Source organism: Lissotriton vulgaris, chromosome 6 (assembly GCF_964263255.1).
Source record: "Lissotriton vulgaris chromosome 6, aLisVul1.2, whole genome shotgun sequence".
Taxonomy (NCBI): domain Eukaryota; kingdom Metazoa; phylum Chordata; class Amphibia; order Caudata; family Salamandridae; genus Lissotriton; species Lissotriton vulgaris.
Window position 1 is genome coordinate 1,856,222,328 of NC_141694.1, and position 21,146 is coordinate 1,856,243,473.

General features: G+C 41.8%; 1 pseudogene; it reads right to left on the minus strand.

Moving 5' to 3' along the window:
- Window positions 1–16,652: 16,652 nt before the first annotated feature.
- LOC147709659 (T-complex protein 1 subunit epsilon pseudogene) lies at window positions 16,653–18,453 on the minus strand (annotated as a pseudogene).
- Window positions 18,454–21,146: the final 2,693 nt, after the last annotated feature.

Genomic DNA, 21,146 nt, shown 5'->3' on the forward strand with positions numbered 1-21,146 from the left:
ACTAAGGTAGAGTGTCAGACACATGAGTGTTGGGTAAAGGTAAATGAGGGACAAAACCTAGTGTGTTGTGTCTGTGGCAACTGGAGTGGACACTGTAAGCACATTTAACTGCAACAGATAAAATGTTATACAAGTTACATTGATGACATACCATAAGACTCATGTAACACATTGCTAACCATACACAGTAACAGGTATCTTGTCATTACATCATGTTTAGCGCGTACCACATTTATGAATATAGATGACTTAGTGCAATTGTAAATTCACATTCCCAACAGTGACACTTGTTTATTCAACTCCTCTAATTCATTTAGCCCCTTATTGACAGTATTGAGAGTGTGTATCCACTTGCCCTCTCTTCTGTTCAGGATGTTATGTAAGTCACCTCCTCTGGGGTTAGCCGTTATCTTTTCTATGACCCACCACCGAAGGCTATTTTCATGATGTTCAAATCTGTGGAAGTGATCCACCAGCGGTGCACCCTGAGTCTTACATCTTATGCGGCTCATATGTTGTAAGATCCTGCATTTGATTTTTTGTGTGGTTTGCCCCACATACAGAAAACCGCAGGGACATATAACCGCATAGACGACCCATGATGTATTACAGTTGGTATGTTGGGTGAGTTTGTATGTTCGCTCATTATGGTCAAAGTTATCACATTCTCGTGTGAGAGGACAAGCTTTACAACTCCCACATTTTTTGTGGCCTTCTACCGGTGGGGCTCCCCAAATTGTAGGTTGGGCTGAGAGTGATCTGTATGGTAGAAGGGCTTTTACCAGATGGTCACGGATATTTCTACCCTTGCGAAATGCATGTAAAGGTGGCGGCATCCCACCTAGTTCACTGCTAATTATATGCCAATGGCGATTTATACATTTTTTTATGTTGTTACTTTTTGTGTTAAACGTTGTAACACACACAAGTCTGTCTTCTTTGGGCTTATGAATGGTGCCAAGTAAATGCTCACGGTGGTTATGCCAGGCCCTTTTTCTCGCTTTTTTGAGGAGTCTGATGGGATAGCCTCGGTCACTCAATCTTGACATCAACGCAGATGATTCCTCTAGGTAGTCATCCTTCCTAAAACAGTTACGGCGCACCCTCAGGAATTGCCCAAAGGGCAAATTGTCCCTGAGGTTGCGTGGGTGGTGGCTCGTATATCTGAGAAGAGTGTTGCGCTCACTACTTTTTCTGTAAAGCGTGGTGTATAATTTTCCTTCCTCAGTTTTTATTTTTAGATCTAAGAAATTGATGGACATCGGGTCACATTCCAAGGTGAATTGGATGTTATTGGAGCAGGTGTTAATCCAATTGTGGAAATCCCTAAGATTCGAGTCACCACCGCGCCAAATTAACAGAACGTCATCAATATACCTTACCCACAATAATATATTGTTGAGGTAAGGATTACATTGATTTTGAACGAATCTGTTTTCATACTCGCTCATGTAAATGATAGCCAAGTTCGGAGCAAAGCTTGCCCCCATAGCCACTCCACTGGTTTGGATAAAATATTCATTTTGGAAAACAAAAAAGTTTTTAGTCATTGCAATTTCCAATAATTTAACAATGAAGTCAGTTGGTACTCTATGTGGGGCTGGTCTCATATTGAGGGCACGTTCCACACAGGACAACGCCTCATTTTGAGGGATGTTAGTGTATAAAGATGCGATATCCATCGCAGTCAATATACACGTGTTAGGATCATAAACGAGGCCCTCCACCAATTGAATGGTGTGTGTGGTGTCCCGCACATATGTTGGGGTGGCTATGGCTATGGGCTTCAGAAAAACATCAATGTATTTGCATAATGGTTCTAAAAGGGACCCGCACCCTGATATTATAGGTCTTCCCGGGGGGTCGTTTAGCCTTTTATGTACCTTAGGGAGCGTGTATATGGTCGGCATTCTAGGACTCTTATTGTTTAGGAACTCATGCTCGTGTTTGTTAATGATCCCTTGTTCCAAAGCTCCTTTTGTTAGTTTTTGAATCGTGTCACTGATGGTTTTTGTTGGATCCTTCCTCAAGCGCACATAATTGCCAGGTGTGTCCAACTGTGTATATATTTCTGATTTGTAGCTTTCCAAATTCTGTACAACAATAGCCCCGCCTTTATCGGCGGGCTTGATGACGATGTTGTTGTTATTTTTTAGAGATTGTAATGCAGATTTTTCGTCCCTACTTATGTTGTGCGGAACATATTGTCTTGAAGTTAAAGTGGCATTGATATCCCTTAATACTACTTGTTCGTAAGTTATTATCTTGTTATCGATCAGGTGTGTGGGGGGATTAAACTTCGATGGAGGTCTTAATCCACTGCCTGAGAATGTTGGATTTAAAGGGACTTTTTGGAAATAATGTCTGAGGCGGATTTTACGAAAGAATTGTTGTAATTCTACTCTAAGGTTGAAGTCATTAGGCATGTTAGTCGGAACAAAGGACAGTCCCTTTGATAAAACTTGTTGTTCAATGGGGGATAGTTGGTAGTCCGAGATGTTGATTATTGGATTGTCTGGTTCGTTTTTCACCACTTGTATTGCTGCCTTCTCGTGTTGATTTCCCCGTGGGAATTCTGTTGGAACTGGGTTTGCTTTTTCCCTCGCCCTGTTCCCCTGTTCCATGGACGGGATCTCGTTCCCCTGGGCCTCCCCCAGGGGCGGCCTCTCGTAGATGAACCCCACCATTGGTCCTCCTCTAAAAAAGGCTGTTGATCTTGGTAATTTTGATTGTGAGAAGGATTGGTGGCTGGACCAGTGCTCGTGCTGGGGCGTTCAGAATCACTGTCTGAACCACTTCCTCCCGATGACCCGGAGAAATGATTAAACCTCCTAAAGCCACCTCTACCCCTACTGGTCCAACCTCCGCGTTGGTCTTTCTCAAAATATCCCTCCTGAAGGTAGGGGTACGTGATTTTTTTGTCGTACGCTTTTATGTCCTTGGCAACTTTTTCTAACTTGATACCTTGTGTATATATTTCGAAATCCTTGATTGTTTTTTCTAGTCTTTCTAGAGCTTCCTTGGCATTTACCAAGGCCTTATCATCAATGATCTCTCCACGTAGGTCTGCAATTTCCTTGGTAAGTCTCTCGACCTCCACCACAGCAGTCTCTATGCCCAACACCATCCAATGTCTGGAACACGTGTTGGACACAAAGCTGAAGCTCTCTTTAAATTTGGGATTCTCAAGGAAAATTGCAGGCTCGTTTTTTACCTGGAGACCAATGGGAATTACATTCGATCGTAAATATTTTGCCAAAGTATGGCCATGCAATCTAGTTCTTATTAACTTCTTTTCTAATCTCTCTAACTTCGAGATTTTTTCATTAAGAGAGAGGTCACCAGAGACTGTACTGCCCGCTATGAGAGTTCCCCCTCCCTCTTCTTCCAATAGTTTGTCAATATAGTCTTCACTATATGTGAGGGTTTCTTTCTCAGACATAGTCTGGTACAGATATTATGGTTAAAGGCAGATTTCCCTGTGACTAGTTGTAAGACATTTAACACAAAACTTTAAGACACAACACAAGTACAAGAACAAAAACAACCCTCGCAGCCGTGCTGCACAAAGGTAACCATTACAAGAATGGGGTAACCCTTAAGGTATGGACCTGGGTAACTAGAGATATAAACAAACAATGGTCCTAGACCTATAGATTGAAGTACATTGATCAAATCAGAAATTGAATAATTATTCAAAAGCAAAAGCACCTTTGATTAGTCTGCTAACTGCAAAAGAAAGACTAAATCTTTGGGAAAAACTTTACACCACGGTTTTTTGGAAAAATATATTCTTGTTTAATTTTTATATTCAAATTTTTTTGCATAATTTTGTCAATAAAAACATATAGGTTGCCCCAAGACAGGAGAGTGCAAAGGGAAAGTGTGATTCAAGGGGGTGAGCAGGTGAAGTGAAAAAGAAAAATTGCACAGTAGTGGAGAAGAGAGATAAGTATAATTTTAACAATCAATACTGAATATAAATATTCAAAATTAGCAGTATTGGACACCTAGCCAACAAACATAAATTCATTTAAATTACAATCAACAACATTGTAGTGTTCACGTATCAATGTCCACAGTCTTGCACTGTCTACAATGTTGGAGAGACACTGGTCTAGGGTGTATGTATTGAAAATGTCGACGTTTCGACTCGACTTATTCCCGAACGGTGATTTAGACCTGGGGATTGCGTGTCTTCATCAGGACAGAGAGCAAACAACAAGGCAACCGGGGAATATTGAATAACCCTGAAAACAAAGAAGGGGGAGAATACGGAATTATTATCCGTGGTGTAAAGGTGCAGCCTATCCCCAACCGGGGTGTGGCAATTACTCTTACCCTTTGTAGTAGAGAAAACGTTGGTTTGGTGATCCGAATTCACCACGTCTCAAACAGGAATCCTGTAGAGACAAAATGGAGTAGGATCTAGAGTGTATCCAAATCCCGTGGTGCTTAATTCCACCCATGATGGTTGATATGGCAAAGGCATCTATTTACCTTGAAAATATAACTGGGTCCATGTACTGGAGTCGTTATTTCTTATATGGACATGGTGGGTGATACCTGGAATTAATTTAAGACAACATCAGTATACCCTGTACGCACTGTCTCAAAATAACCGATATGATAGAGGCATCTATTTACCTTGAAAATATATCTGGGCCCATGTAATGTAGTCGTTATTTCTTATGTGGACATGGTGGGTGATACCTAGAATTAATTTAAGACAACATCAGTGTACCCTGTACGCATTGTCTCAAAATAACTGATATGTTGCCATGTTATACATTATCAATTACCTTGATTGTGTATGTACACAGCCTCCAAGATGGACAATTACGAGCAGTCACTCCAGAAATGAACGCGCACTGCAAAAATGACAATAAATCATGGTTGATTATGTCATTAATATCACTTGTTTGGAGGATTTTTTGGGGGATTTATTTAGGTAAACCAGATAGGCTTACCTGATTCCAAATTTGTGTATTGTTGGGAGACGCTAGTAGAGCTAATCCAAATTTCTTCCAGAAGTAAGCTGTATTAATGAAGACAAAAATCAAAAAATCAGGTCTTACTGAGGGGAAAACAGGCTTGTGTCTGGATCTATAATCTCATCACAGTTTGTCATCATAAAAATAAATCTGGAAGAAAGCCAGACCTACCCGCTGTATTCCTGATTCCAGCGTGTCCATCCGAGCCTCCCAGTGCTTCCGGATGTCTAATTACAGTGGAGATTGCTTCCACTTGATTTGGAACGCTGTTTTAAGAAAACACAGTACCGGAGGGACATGTTTCAGTGATCAATCGTAAGGGGCGATGGCGTAGTCAAGCGGTGTTTCTTTAAAATGCCCCTTACGATTGATCACTTAAACATGTCCCTCCGGTACTGTGTTTTCTTAAAACAGCGTTCCAAATCAAGTGGAAGCAATCTCCACTGTAATTAGACATCCGGAAGCACTGGGAGGCTCGGATGGACACGCTGGAATCAGGAATACAGCGGGTAGGTCTGGCTTTCTTCCAGATTTATTTTTATGATGACAAACTGTGATGAGATTATAGATCCAGACACGAGCCTGTTTTACCCTCAGTAAGACCGGATTTTTCGATTTTTGTCTTCATTAATACAGCTTACTTCTGGAAGAAATTTGGATTAGCTCTACTAGCGTCTCCCAACAATACACAAATTTGGAATCAGGTAAGCCTATCTGGTTTACCTAAATAAATCCCCCAAAAAATCCTCCAAACAAGTGATATTAATGACATAATCAACCATGATTTATTGTCATTTTTGCAGTGCGCGTTCATTTCTGGAGTGACTGCTCGTAATTGTCCATCTTGGAGGCTGTGTACATACACAATCAAGGTAATTGATAATGTATAACATGGCAACATATCAGTTATTTTGAGACAATGCGTACAGGGTACACTGATGTTGTCTTAAATTAATTCTAGGTATCACCCACCATGTCCACATAAGAAATAACGACTACATTACATGGACCCAGATATATTTTCAAGGTAAATAGATGCCTCTATCATATCGGTTATTTTGAGACAGTGCGTACAGGGTATACTGATGTTGTCTTAAATTAATTCTAGGTATCACCCACCATGTCCATATAAGAAATAACGACTCCAGTACATGGACCCAGTTATATTTTCAAGGTAAATAGATGCCTTTGCCATATCAACCATCATGGGTGGAATTAAGCACCACGGGATTTGGATACACTCTAGATCTTATTCCATTTTGTCTCTACAGGATTCCTGTTTGAGACGTGGTGAATTCGGATCACCAAACCAACGTTTTCTCTACTACAAAGGGTAAGAGGAATTGCCACACCCCGGTTGGGGATAGGCTGCACCTTTACAACACGGATAATAATTCCGTATTCTCCCCCTTCTTTGTTTTCAGGGTTATTCAATATTCCCCGGTTGCCTCGTTGTTTGCTCTCTGTCCTGATGAAGACTCGCAATCCCCAGGTCTAAATCACCGTTCGGGAATAAGTCGAGTCGAAACGTCGACATTTTCAATACATACACCCTAGACCAGTGTCTCTCCAACATTGTAGACAGTGCAAGACTGTGGACATTGATACGTGAACACTACAATGTTGTTGATTGTAATTTAAATGAATTTATGTTTGTTGGCTAGGTGTCCAATACTGCTAATTTTGAATATTTATATTCAGTATTGATTGTTAAAATTATACTTATCTCTCTTCTCCACTACTGTGCAATTTTTCTTTTTCACTTCACCTGCTCACCCCCTTGAATCACACTTTCCCTTTGCACTCTCCTGTCTTGGGGCAACCTATATGTTTTTATTGACAAAATTATGCAAAAAAATTTGAATATAAAAATTAAACAAGAATATATTTTTCCAAAAAACCGTGGTGTAAGGTTTTTCCCAAAGATTTAGTCTTTCTTTTGCAGTTAGCAGACTAATCAAAGGTGCTTTTGCTTTTGAATAATTATTCAATTTCTGATTTGATCAATGTACTTCAATCTATAGATCTAGGACCATTGTTTGTTTATATAACTAATCACAACACTCCTGTGTCCAAATCACTCCTTACATTGCAAGAAATTTCAGAATCAGTCCTCTCATTTTTAGGCCATATTCTGGAGAATTCAGACCAAACTCTTGACGTTCAAATAGGAATACTAAAATTCCTAGTACGATAAAAAACAAAAAAAGACTACACCGAGTCAACAAAAACACAAGAAAAGCCAGTAAACTCTCAAGAGGCAACAGGTAACAATAATATCACCAACATGCTGCTAGCCCAGGGAAAAAGCGACACCGGTACTCAAACGAAAGGTACTCAAACGAAAGGAAGACCAAATAAGGGAACTCAGAATAACCACAACGAACCAACTATATATTCTCTAAAGAAACTCTTCAGAGAAGATACAATTGACGCCCACAACCTATATCCTATTTTCACAAACACCAAAAATAAATCAACAACGTCCAATTCGATGACCGACCAAGGAAAGAAGGCAAACATCATCCTCGACGGCGAACAAGCGAGGGACACACAAGAAATCAAGAAGAACCAAGAAGAAGCTGGGAAAAAAAGAAGAACGCCGCAACGTAGAATCAAAAAGAAGAAAGCGCGTAGACTCAAATTTCAGAAAGCAATAACCCCCCCCCGCATCCCAGTACGAGCACGAAGAAAGCACGAAAACACTGACTCCCACAAAGGGAACATACCGAAACGCGGCAGAGAACACAGACAAAAAAATTCCTTGACAATATACCACTTTAAATCCAAGAGCTGAAGAATTTCACCTCAATCCAACAACTACAGGGTCATGGGAGCGCTTCAAAGGGCCAGATGATCACGACAAAAAAGCCCCTCTAGGGGAAGAAACATCGTCAAAACTTTTACAAATAACAGAGCTTTTTCCCACAGACAGCAACCCACTAAATCGAGGGAGAATAGTCAACCTTCTTCAACGCATAACTCCGTAACAAACCTTAACAAGAAAAGAGATCGATTTAGTAATATTCCCAGACAAAGAAAATACCAAAATAGCGGTGGTTGCATTTCGGTCACCGGTGTTACCAGGGATCATCCTAAGAGAACAGGAGACCTTACAAAAATGTGGCTATGATCTGGTCCCTACACAGGAAACCACAGTCAACCACCCGGAAAAATTGTTCAAAGGACCCTTATGGGAAAACCCCCAAATTCAATACAAATCTACCTACAGCATTGAAGACTCAGAAACAAACCCAAACTCAGACCAAAATCTAAGGATCTCAGTAAAGAACGGAGAAAGAGAAGTTTGGAGCCATGACGCAGAAGCAAAGGAAGTCGCAAAAACGCTCCAGTCATGGTCATGGATTTCAGAGTCACTTAACGATAGGAAAAATGTGAAGTACCCGACTCAACCCGTTTAGCAACGGCCTTTCGATAACATCCTGGAACATGGCAGGGAAAACCACAGAAAAAATGACGGAAGTCACAAAAAATCGACCGGACATATTGGCACTACAGGAAACTTGGTCAATAAAAACCTTTAACCAAGACGGATACTTTGTTTATGACACCCCTGCGCAGGACGCTAAACGGGGACACGCTAAGGGAGGGATAGCTATCCTATTAAGGGAAGAGTATCTCTGGGCTCAAGCGATTGTTGACACCAATTCTAAGCAATTCCAGTGTATAAAAATCAGGTTGGAGATTCACTCCTCAGACCCCCAAAAAGGTCTATTACTCTTCAACATATATGTCCCTCCCGGACCAAAGAACGATGTCCAATTTGAGGAAACCTTTGATACCATTCAACAAATAATCGAAGCTCAATCTTATCCGCCATTCCTGATAATGGGTGATCTCAACGGAAAAATATCAAACAATGAAATCTCCAACTGGGCGAACTGGTACAAAGATGAAGCTCTAGAAATACCGGTGCCGACATTCCCGACTAGAAGCAGGGCTGATAAAAGGGGGAAAATGCTATTAGCGTCACTTCCAATACTAAATGGAATTATTTTGAACGGGAACGTGGAAGGTGACATCCCAGCATCGCATACCAGATGGGGAAATAGTACCCTCTCAATCCTAGATTATATGATCAGCAGCATGGAGTCGTTTGAGTCCGCTTCACATCTCCGCATCTACTTCACTGAAGAGAGTGACCACGCAATCCTGCTATTACATACGCAATGGAAGATAAGCACCTGCTCTCCTAGTCAAATCATGTATCAACATAGCACAGTGGAGGCAAAAACAAACCAAAGGAGGCTTTACTGGAATTCATCTATGTTAGATAAAATAACTACCTTAATTGATACAAATCATCTTCTAACTATAGAATTCTCGGCGGATGTAATAACAAACTTTGAATCCATTATCGAGAACTTAAAGCAAGTCTTTCAAAATAAATTGCAACAAGTCGCACCAGTAACGAATAAAAACAAAAATAAAACCTCAAATTCTGCTACTGCAAAAAGACTAAACAAACTTATTAGAGCACAATATGTGGACCGCTCAATCACAAGACAGGCAGAAATTAACAAACTGAAAAATCAACTCAAGCGAGAAAAGCGTCGCTTAAAAAGAATAACGCAGGACAAAAACTGGGTCGATCTACAAATTGCGGCAAAACAGCGCAACCAACGATCATACTGGTCATTAATCGCAAAGGAAACTGGAACAAAAAAGACCCTCCACCCCATCCCAGTTCCACCTCAAGAATGGGAAATCTACCTGACAGCTTTGTACAGAGCAAACACAAGTAATGAAGAGGCAGTAAACACTGGGAATAACAGCGAAGGAAACAACGTTCCGATCGGAACCGCCTTCCCGTTCTCAATAGAAATGCACATCCGAAAGGCGTGATCTACAGGAGCCTCCGGCCCAGACCAAATACCAATCAAGGTCATACAGGCAGATTCCAAGGGTTGGAGTAAGATGCTCTCTCCCCTTTTTAACTTCATCTTTAAAACAGGATCAGTACCAAAATCCTGGAAGGGGAGTATCATAATACCGATTTTTAAAAAAGGGTCAAGACATCAGGCTGGCAACTATCGCCAAATATCATTACTAGATGACACAGGGATAATCTTCGCCGCCGAAGTGTTGGACCAACTTAAAAATTGGGCATTTTCTCAGGATCTAATCCCCTTATATCAGGCCGGCTTCAGGCCTAACCATTCAGTTATCGATAACATTGCGATATTACAAACAATCCTCGACAAATACGTTGTAGGAAAATCCCAACCGGTATACGCAGCATTCATCGCTTTTTCTACCGCATTTGATCAAGTAGACAGACCATCACTTTGGAAAAAACTGAGGAAGTTAAGAATACCTGAGCAATTATTACAAATTATAATTACACTGCATTCGCACACGTGGTGTCAAGTGCAAATGAGGAGGGAAAAGAGCCTGACTAAAATAATTCCAACAGCAAATGGTCTCAAGCAGGGGTGTCTCTTAGCCCCTTTGTTATTCTCACTATGTCTTAGTGATTTGCCTCAGCAATTGCAACAAGCGTCAAGTCTGCCTCCAAAGATCGCAGCCCATAACGTTCACGCCTCTTATATGCAGACGATATCGTAATGTTAGATCTTACCCCCTTTGGCCTGCAAATACAGTCAGGAAAATTTCTTAATCCCGAATCTCACCAAGACAAAAATAGTCTCCTTCTCAGGAAGAAAAAGAAGCTCCAAATTCTGTTGGAGACTCGGCGCTGGAACAATAGAAGAGACAGAGGAATACACATACCTTGGCAGGATCTTCACTAAGACATTAAAAAACAATTTACAGGTTAATAACCTGACAAGGAAATCCGAGGTGCATGCCGGAGCCCTTCAAAGACTATACGCGGCCTCAGGCAACAGACATTTTTCATCCCTTCTCAAAGTATATAGTTCAAAGATACCTCCAGTTTTATCGTTTGCTTTGGAATATATTCCAATAAAACAGTGGTCATTCCTGGACCAAAAAGAAGGGAAGATACTGAGGAAAATTCTGAAGGTATCACAATCCACCCCGGTGCAAGCTCTTCGCCTCGAATTCTCTATCACGAGCTCCTACTCAAGAGCTATCGCAAACGTCATCAGGTGGGCATATAACCTGCTGCACGCAAAGGCTGGAACTCTCCGTTCACTACTTAAAACCGAGACCTTTGACTGTGACGCTTCGAAACAAGTATTCTTCAGCAACATGTTCACTGCATTTAAAGTAGCTGAGATCAATGTTAACCTGTTGCTCACGTGGACTCCGTCACAACTGAAACTCTTTTTAAAATGTTTCACCCCCAGACTCAGTTATGATCTGGATTTTTCACACTGTGCCAAATTGACCCTGTATAAAAGTTTCACGGAAACAATCGCACCTAAGCAAGTGCAACAATACATACACTTTAATCTCTCGCACGGAGCTAGGAGAACAATCATCCTGTTACGGCTTGGCATTTTACCAGTGCTAACCACAACATCAAGATGGCACCCAAATGGATCTCCATTATGTAACCTCTGCCACGGAGGGGAGCAGAATGTAGAACATCTTTTATTTATATGCCCTAACCCAAAAGTTGTGGTGGCTAGGACAAAACACCTGTATCCTATATACATTAACTGCCGTAACACCACCGTATAGGACTTGATCACAGTATGCAAATTTCCTCCTAATGAACTAGTTTGTTATAACTTTTATAAATTTTTAAAACCTTTTTTAGCTTTGTATTAATATGAAATTCTAAAAGTATATGTAACTGAATTTTATCGTATAAAATTTGTGGTCCTCAGTAGAGTACCAAAACAAATAAAATAAAACTTGAAAACTTGAAACTTACTGTTTGGAAGCTGCCAGCAATGCTGATACATCAGTGGGACAGGCGGTTCTTCGCAATCTTTTCCAATAAGGTGAGCCTCTGTTTCCCTCCTCCTCTGTAATGCTTCTCAGACGCTTATTATCTTGCCTATATTGAGTACATGCTCATGTGATTGCAAATTGTCATGTATTTATGCATGTTAGCATTTCTATTATGGGATTACAAATGCTGTCTGTAAACAGATTATGTTACAAATAGCGTCTTCCAAGCATTATTTGGGTACTGCTATCTACTCTGATTTAGGCATGTGAATCTATGAAAGACACCCATGTACATCCCACCCAATACTGGAGAAGTACAATAGTTACTTACCTGTAATCTGTGGTTCTCCAGTATTGGTGTCTTTCATAGATTCACGTGCAACCCGCGCACCTCCCCTGGGAGGCTTGTTTATGCTCTTATCTTCTGGATACACTCTTGTGCGAGAAAATCTGAGAGCCTGAGCCTCTGAGGATTACATTCTGGTGGGTGCTGTTGCCTGATTGGCTGTAGTTTGGGCTATGTATAATGACTATAATAGTCATAGATGTGCAACTTTTTTCTTGGTAGCTTTTGGGCTTCTTTACTTCCTGGTTTCATGTTACCAAGGTTTTTGGTTATTATAGGCATATTTATTGCTTTTTTATATACCATGGGACTCCCACTCTTACGACGGGGAATGATTCAGGCATGTGAATCTATGAAAGACACCAATACTGGAGAACCACAGATTACAGGTAAATAACTATTGTTCCTATAAACACTCAGGATAACCCATATGCATCTCACTCAGACACAACAACCATGATACCTACCATTTTTATCCCCGCCCTACTACATATAGGTATGGGGATTGACCCGCCAACAGTAAAGGTATGGTACCTAGCATGTATTGCTCCTTTTTAGATGAATCCTTGAGTTCTTATGCCTCACACGATCTAGATATTTAAACATATATTTTGATGTGCATTTATGAAGTTCTATCTGGTGAACAACTATATTTTGTCTTACAACGTAGAGATTGTATTAAATCTGAAAATGAGTTTTGTTTTGTTTTTTAAAATGTTTTATGATAGATTCCAACTAGTGGGAGACATCTATTCTTTTCCTGAAGAAGGTGGTCTTGATAATTTAAAGCTGAAATGTCTTTACACTAAATTGACTCAACATTGGTTGTAAAAGGAGACTTTCTTTCAGGATAGTGGTTAAACCAATGATTTATTGTTTAATTTGTGGTTTTTAATAAAAAAAACAAATGTCCATGCTATTCTCCCCCTGTGTGAATACGAAGTTTAATGTTGTTTTTATTTAGGGTTGTCAATCTGAACTTAGTGCAATTTTGGTGTGTATTTGTATTTGCATATAGAACATAGAATTCTAGCGATAAACCTGTTTTGCACATATTTATTGCTACATTAAATGTGTTCTAATGAAACTTTCAGCTTTTTAAATAAAAGTTGCTATTGGTTTATAAATTTGAATAGTACTTCTTGGTGATATTGGTTTAATTTTGGATGAATGAGTGTGCGGTTTTAAATCAGTTTTTTATTCATACATATCCCAAGGGAAATAGTTTATTTTTGACTGTTAAGACCTTCTTGACCCCAGCTACAGTAGGTTCCGGGCCTTCAAGAATTGCAAAAAAGTATAAAGCACCGGATCAGGATCCTCTGTTTCTGCGCACAGATCCACCTCCTGATTCGCTAATAGTGGCGGCGGCCAGGAAGGCCCACTCCGCAACTTCTGTCTCATCTGCTCCGCCAGACAAAGACAGTAAAAATATGGACTCCTTGGGCGGAGGATGTGTAACACAGCTGGATCAGTCATGAGAGTGGCCAGTGCTGCAGCTTTACTAGGTCGCTATGATTGTCTCCTATGGAACTCAATGTCTAGATTCGCGGAGAAGCTACCTAAGGAAGATCAGAAGGACTTCCTTGAGATCGTGAGAGAAGGTGGTTTGGTCGCAAACCAGAGTATCAGTGCGGCGGCTGATTCTACGGATCTGCAAGCGCATGGGTATGCCCACGGCAAATGCTCTAGGAGGTCGGCTTGGCTGCGTCTCACGGCCCTTAAGCCAGATGCCCAAAGGAAAATAGTTAATCTGCCTTTCAATGGGTCAACATTATTTGGATGTCATGTGGATGTTGAGATGGCCAAGATGAAAAAGGAGCTGGATACTCTAAAAGCGGTTGGCCTAGAGAAAAAGGAGTTCCGTCGTCGTTTTCGCCGCTTCGTCTTGGTGAGAAAGAAAGGTCCCAATGCAGAATTCAGACCTATACTGGATTTAAGGTTGTTGAACAGATTTATTCGAAGGGAGAAATTTCGGATGTTAGCGCTCCATCAAATATTTCCCCAGTTACATCAGGGAGACTGGATGTGTTCCATTGACCTGAAGGATGCATATTTTCATATTCCAATCTCAAAGAGGCATCGCAAATTTCTCAGATTTCAAGTGTCTGTTCATCACTACCAGTATGCAGTACTTCCGTTCGGACTGAAGTCAGCTCCCTGAACATTCTCGAAGTGTATGGCGGTGGTAGCTGCATTCCTCCGAAGACAGAGAATTTTCATATATCCTTACTTGGACGATTGGCTCCTAAAAAGTTCATCCCCATCTCTTCTGGAAGATCATCTTTCAATATGCCTTCAGCTCATGCACAAGTTGGGCCTTCAGGTCAATTTCAAGAAATCGATAATGAACCCAACCCAGCAAATCCACTATCTGGGAGCTCTTTTGGACACGGCAGAAGAAAACGTGTGTCTTTCGGAGGAGAGGGGGTATCAATCAGAAACAAATGTCAGCTTCTTATTTAAACCACGTCCCCGCCAGTTCGCCAAGTATCCTCTCTGCTGGGGTCGATGGCGTCATGCATCTTCATAGTTCCAAACGCAAGGTTGCACATGCGTCCGCTGCAACAGTGTTTAGAGGATCAGTGGAGAAAGAGGACGGGCGTTGGGAGGATCGAATACTCCTTCATCAGTTCGACAAAGATTCCATCCGATGGTGGATGAAGAAGTCCCACTTAATGCAAGGAGTGCCATTTCATCAAGATCCTCCGACTCAAACTCTGATCACGGACGCCTCTCTCCAGGGTTGGGGTGCTCATATGGGCCCTCTGCAAGTACAAGGGCCATGGTCAGAATCCGAGAAGGGCTATCACATCAACCTGCTGGAACTACGAGCGGTTCATCTGGCTCTCAAGTCCCTGTTTCCATCATTCCAGTCTCGGTCCCTCCTGGTGCAAACAGACAATACAACTATAATGTATTATTTAAACAAGCAGGGGGGTACCAGGTCCAGGACTCTGTCCATGGAAGCCCAGACCATCTGGAATTGGCTACTGCCAAGACTTGTCGATAACAGCGGTGCATCAGCCCGGGTCCCTCAACTCGCAGGCGGATTTGTTCAGCAGGGATTTCGTTGAGGCTCACGATTGGGTCCTCAACGAGGAAGTCTCAAACAGTATTTTTCAAGCATGGGGAATTCCAGATATCGACCTGTTCGCAGACGCGGGAAACGCAAAATGTCCCGTCTTCGCGTCCAGGTTTCCCCAGGTCCGGTCTCAAGGGAATGCCCTTTTGAAAGACTGGTGTCAGAACTTACTGTACGCTATTCCTTGACCCCATTGATACCAATAGTAATCAACAGGATGTACAAAACCAGGTCCAGGATGATTCTGATTGCCCCCAAGTGGCCGCACCAATGGTGGTTTCCAGATCTCCTTCAGTTGTCGGAAATGCCACACAGGAGATTGCCGTGTCGCCCGGATCTTCTGTCCAAGCAGATGAGGAGAGTGTTCCACCCCAACCTGTCCTCCCTACGCCTGGCAGCATGGCTCCTGAAGTCATCCAGTATGGACACTTGCAGTTGAATCCAGAGTGTATGCATATCCTTAAGGAGGCGAAGCGGCCTTCTACAAGGAAATCATATGGTTTTAAATGGAAACGGTTCGTTCTGTGGTGTGAGAACAATGGTCTTGATCCTATACATGGTCAAGAACAGGTGATTCTGCCTTATGTGTTACATTTGGCAAGGTCTGGTCAGTTTAGCTCTATCAAAGTCCATCTTGCAGCGATCACTGCCTCCAGGAAATCTCCCACTCAGACTTCCTTTTTTAGGATGCCTGTATGAAAGATTTTCTGGAAGGTTTACGAAAGGTGTATCCACCACTCAGGTCCCCTTCTCCACCTTGGAAGCTTAATGTGGTATTAACTAAGTTAAGGGGTGCTCCTTTTGAACCTATACATAAGGCATCCTTGCAACACTTGACTTGGAAGGTAGCATTCCTTGTAGCCATTACTTCTGCTCGTAGAGTGAGGGAGATCCAGGCTCTGTGTAGCAAAGAACCTTTCATTGTGTTTCATGCTAATAGAGTGGTAATCAGGACGCATCCTTCTTTTTTGCCCAAGGTTGTGTCAGATTTTCACATTAATCAGACTATAACATTACCAACTTTTTTTCCCAAATCCTACCACTCCTGCTGAAAGAGCTCTGCACTCTTTAGATCTTAAAAGAGTTCTTAAGTTTCATCTGGACAGAACAAAGACTTTGAGGCAGTCAGATCGTTTGTTCATCAACTATGGTCCTATTAATACGGGCTCTGAGGCCTCCAAAAGGTCCATTTCTAGATGGATTGTGTCTTGTATTGTCCTAGCGTATCAGTTGTCAAACAGGTCTTTGACAGGAAGACCTAAGGCTCATTCTACAAGAGGGAAAGCTTCCACTATGGCTCTCCTTAGAAATGTTTCTATGGCAGAAATCTGTAAGGCAGCTACATGGCGTTCAGTGCATACTTTTACTCGCCATTACTCTCTTGACTCTTTAAATAAAGAACATTTATTGTTTGCACACTGCAATAAAACAAACAGCTGTGAATTAAGTGCTAGTTCTATTTATCACAGTAGTGGAGCGGCAACACAATAATAATTCAGTTTAGAACTTTATTCTTCAGTCTCCCCGGGCCTGCGAATATGATCTATCTTCAGAATCATTTTAACCATCTGAGTAGCAAGAGAAATCTGTTGCCTTTTGCCAATTAAGGTTTCAATGACATGCTGTTGCTTCATGTCATTGGTGTCCTTCTGTAAGCAGTCAATTCCAAGTGCTGGATTATTTTCTAGCACTTGCTTAGCTCGCACTTCCATCATGGTTTGGATAGGGCTCATACCACTGTTTTCAGCAAGTGACATGGGAATGACTTCCAAAGCATCAGCAAAAACCCGCATTGCATACTGCTCTAGAGAAAGACACTTATCAGCTGCTTCGCTAACTGCGAGAGCACAGGAAATCTCAGCAGCACCACCACCATACACAAAACGATTGTCACGAACCAGGTTCTGGATTACACAAAGGGCATTATGCAGAGCTCGCTTGGCTTCTTCAATGATCATTTTATTGCCTCCTCTGATAAAAATGGTTACAGCTGTGGAATTCTTGCATTGCTCAATGATTAGCATTTTATCCTTTGTAGTTCCAAATGAGATCTCTTTAACAACACCGGAAAAACCAAGCTTCTCAGCAGTGAGTTCAGAGAATCGTAGAACAATGCGGCCTCCTGTTGCAATTGCAATCAACTCTATTTCAGGACCGCCAACCCAACGTACAGCTGGTAACTCATTCTGAAGTAGTAAATGGTTTGCCTCGTCATCAAAGCCCCATTGGCAAATGGCAAGATTAGCACCACTATCCTTTATCTGCTTAATCATTTCAGCAAACTTCTCCTTCTCATAGGACTGTAAAGCTTTGTAATATTCCACTGAAGTCACATCAAGCTTATGTTTAGTTTTAGGCTTAGGTGGCTCAAACGGGCAGGTAAGAATAGCAATGTTAGCATCTTTCACTCCCTTTGGCATTTGTGGATGGCTGAAATCTTTGTCTACAATCACACCTTTGATCAGCTGGGTATCTTCAAGTCTACCACCAACTTTCCCTTCTACCTTAATTAGCTCAAAATCAACATCTCTACGTTCCATGTCTGCAACTGTTAGTATAGCATTCACTGCAATTTCTGCCATTTGTCTGTGACAGTGATTAATTACTTTAGAGCCAAGTGTTGTCATTGCTGTTTGAATAAGGGTTACAACATTCTGAGGATCCACAGGGAAACTATCACCGATCTTGTCCAGGTTCTCGATACCAATGCGGGCCGCCTGCTCGTAACCATCTGCTATCCTAATTGGGTGAATAACACGGTCCAGCAACTGTTCTGCTTGCTCCAACAAAGCACCCGCAAGAACCACTACTCCAGTGGTACCATCTCCAATCTCATCATCCTGGGACTTTGACAGCTCCACCATTAATTTAGCAATTTGGTGATCTACATCCATCAAACTTAAAATGGTGACACCATCGTTTGTTACAGTCAACTCGCCATCTTGATTCACCATCATTTTATCGAGCCCATTGGGCCCAAGAGAAGTTTGAAGAGTATTTGCAACTGCTTTTGCTGCCATTATGTGAGACTTCAGAGCATCCAGGCCCATGAGCCGGGACTTGAAATCCTGATCCTTAATGATGATGAAAGGCCTGCCATATTCATCGAAGGCGAGGGTGCCCATGGACGACATGGTGGCTGCTGGAGAAACGCACGACAGAGACGGTAACAGCTACGAAGCAACCAGTCAGACACACAGACGGATGCTCAGGTTGGGCAGGCATCGCTCAGAAATTAATTTGCTGCTTCTAGCTAGAATATGTGTGTCAAACTGTTATTGCTTATATTTTCTGCTCGCTCGCTTTGGAGTGGGTTTAAGCTTGCTATTCTATTCAGTGCTTATGACTATTAATGAGTATCCCCTGGAAGAGAAGGATTAGTTACTTACCTGTAATCCTAGTTCTCTTCCAGGGGTATACTCATTAAAGTCATAAGCACCCTCCCGCCTCCCGGTGGAGCAGTAGCATTATGGTTTAATATGTTTGTTCTTTTGATCTTATATATGCAGATACCTGCAAGATTTACTATACCGTACAAAAGAACTGACCTAACTGTCACCTGTGGGGCATGATGGGGGCAGAGATCCCCCTGGAGGCCTTAAAGGCAAAGTGTTCAGATTCTCTGAGGCCTTAAAGGCGAGGTGCCAGTCTGATTTTCTGTACAGAGATGTTATTTCTTTATGCAGCCTACATAGGCGAATTGCCTTTTATTGCAGTTTCCTTGATGAAAATAAAAGATTTTTCTGTCTGTGGAATGCATTTTCAGCTCCTTTTTCTAACATTGTTTCTATGGTTTATTTTCATTCTGCAGAAAATATGTAATTATGGCTTTATTAGCCTATAGGGTATGGTTGGGCTGTATATTATTAGTGTATACATGTATATGTGTATAATTTCTTTAGTACTATGTACTTTTTGTTATATATTTACACATATATATGTATTTAGTTATGTGTTCCGGGTTCCCGCTCATGGGCGGAGATCATTCAGTGCTTATGAGTTTAATGAGTATACCCCTGGAAGAGAACTAGGATTACAGGTAAGTAACTAATCCTTATCCACGAAAATCCCCAGGGCATTTGCATGCATTCCTTTTTCATTGCCTCTGATGTAGTATAAATTATTAAAAGGGATTTGCACACGGCACTACAAGTGGGCCCCTATAATCCAATCTGAAAGGATTCCTATATTTAAAAGAACCCGTTTTCATCTGTGTTCATCCGTGATCCTGTGATCGGCTGGTGTGCCTCCTGTTAGCTGCACAGCCTTTTTCCATCTTTAATAAAATCACTTTACCACTTCATGCTTTGTCCTTAAACGTCCATCCACTCCAGTCCCGTCTTTTTTAATGTTTTGTAATCATTTTGAATCTCCGTTGGCACAGCGAATAGAGAATTGAAATGACAGAATTCCCTTTTATTGTCAAGTGTTGACCCGTCAACTGTCAATATGATTATTACTTTGCTGTTACTAGCATATGTAAGCATTTCTAATTCTAATATAATCATTTGAACCACACCATGTCTCCAGTAAGGACATGCAGAAAGAAAGCTGGGGGTGGGTTAGGGAATTTTATGACTGTGGCTTTCTCTCCTACAGTAAGACCTGGTGTGTGCCCGATACCAGCTAAGGTGTGCGCAGTTCCAGTGCCAACTCCAAAGTGTACTCAAGACAGTGACTGCCCGGGAACACAGAAATGCTGCACCCCAGTGTGCACCCAGGAATGTACAGACATCACCACAGGTAAGTGAAAGACTCTTTTGTAGGATTCAGAGCTGAGAACACTCACCACAAGACCCGAGAGGATGCACACACATTGGAGCAGTGCAACGTTTTTTGTCCTTTTTCTGTATACATTGGGGCGTATTGTTGGGGGTGGCCATGGTATGGACTCACTTCCTGTGTACCATACGCGCATTCCTCCTCAGGCCAGGTGCAGAGGATCTCAGCTATGATTAGCTAGAAAGGAATGTTATAGTTTGGAACGTTTCACAATAGTGATCGCTTGGTGGTGTTCCCTGCTGTAATTAACCCAGTTTGTAATCTATGCTAAATGGCACAGTAATGTAACTGTACTGAATAGTTATTCACTAATTTAAGACCAAACCTTTGTCAGCAGCAGCACCCCACTCCGGATCGTCAGTTATAAGTTTGTGCTTAGCCAGGCTTGCTTGCTCTACCCCATCGTACACATTCGGAACCTCTGATGTTAATGAAATGTGAGCACATAGAACGTCACCAGGTAACGGCGTCTATTTTGGGGCGTTTTGTTGAGCTTTTTTATTGTCAGACACTTTTGAGACAGTCGGAGATAGCTATTCAGACCCCAGTGTGAAAACTAGGTCACTCTATTTCTACGTCTAATCTGTAATAACATCGGAATTAAAAGCTTTGTAGGCCTGTTGCTATCGATATATATATATATATATGGGTAGAGCTGTGTATATATATATGATTTCCATATATAAATTGTATATATTATTTCCAGGGTCCCCGCACATGGGCGGGAATATTCAGTGCTTATGACTATTGATGAGGATCCCCTGGAAGAGAAAACATGTTTCCAAATTGTCGATAGCAACAGGCCTACAGAGCTTTTAATTCCGCACCAAATTAAAAGATGAAACACGCATCTGCCTGCTGGCTTCCTTTCATCGGGGCTACCTTGTGTGTTTGATATTGAGCGGCTTACTCCAGGCCGCGAAGGGAGGCCCACCGCTGGTGAGCGGGCCTACGCTGACGCCAAACGGTGTCAGCACAGCGTGGGAGGCAGTTTCCTTGGCAACAACTAAAAAGCAGGACAGGGTGCAATACGGGACTGTGCATCGACCCACAGGTGTTTTATAATGTTTTTAAATTGCCCTGCAAGACTGAC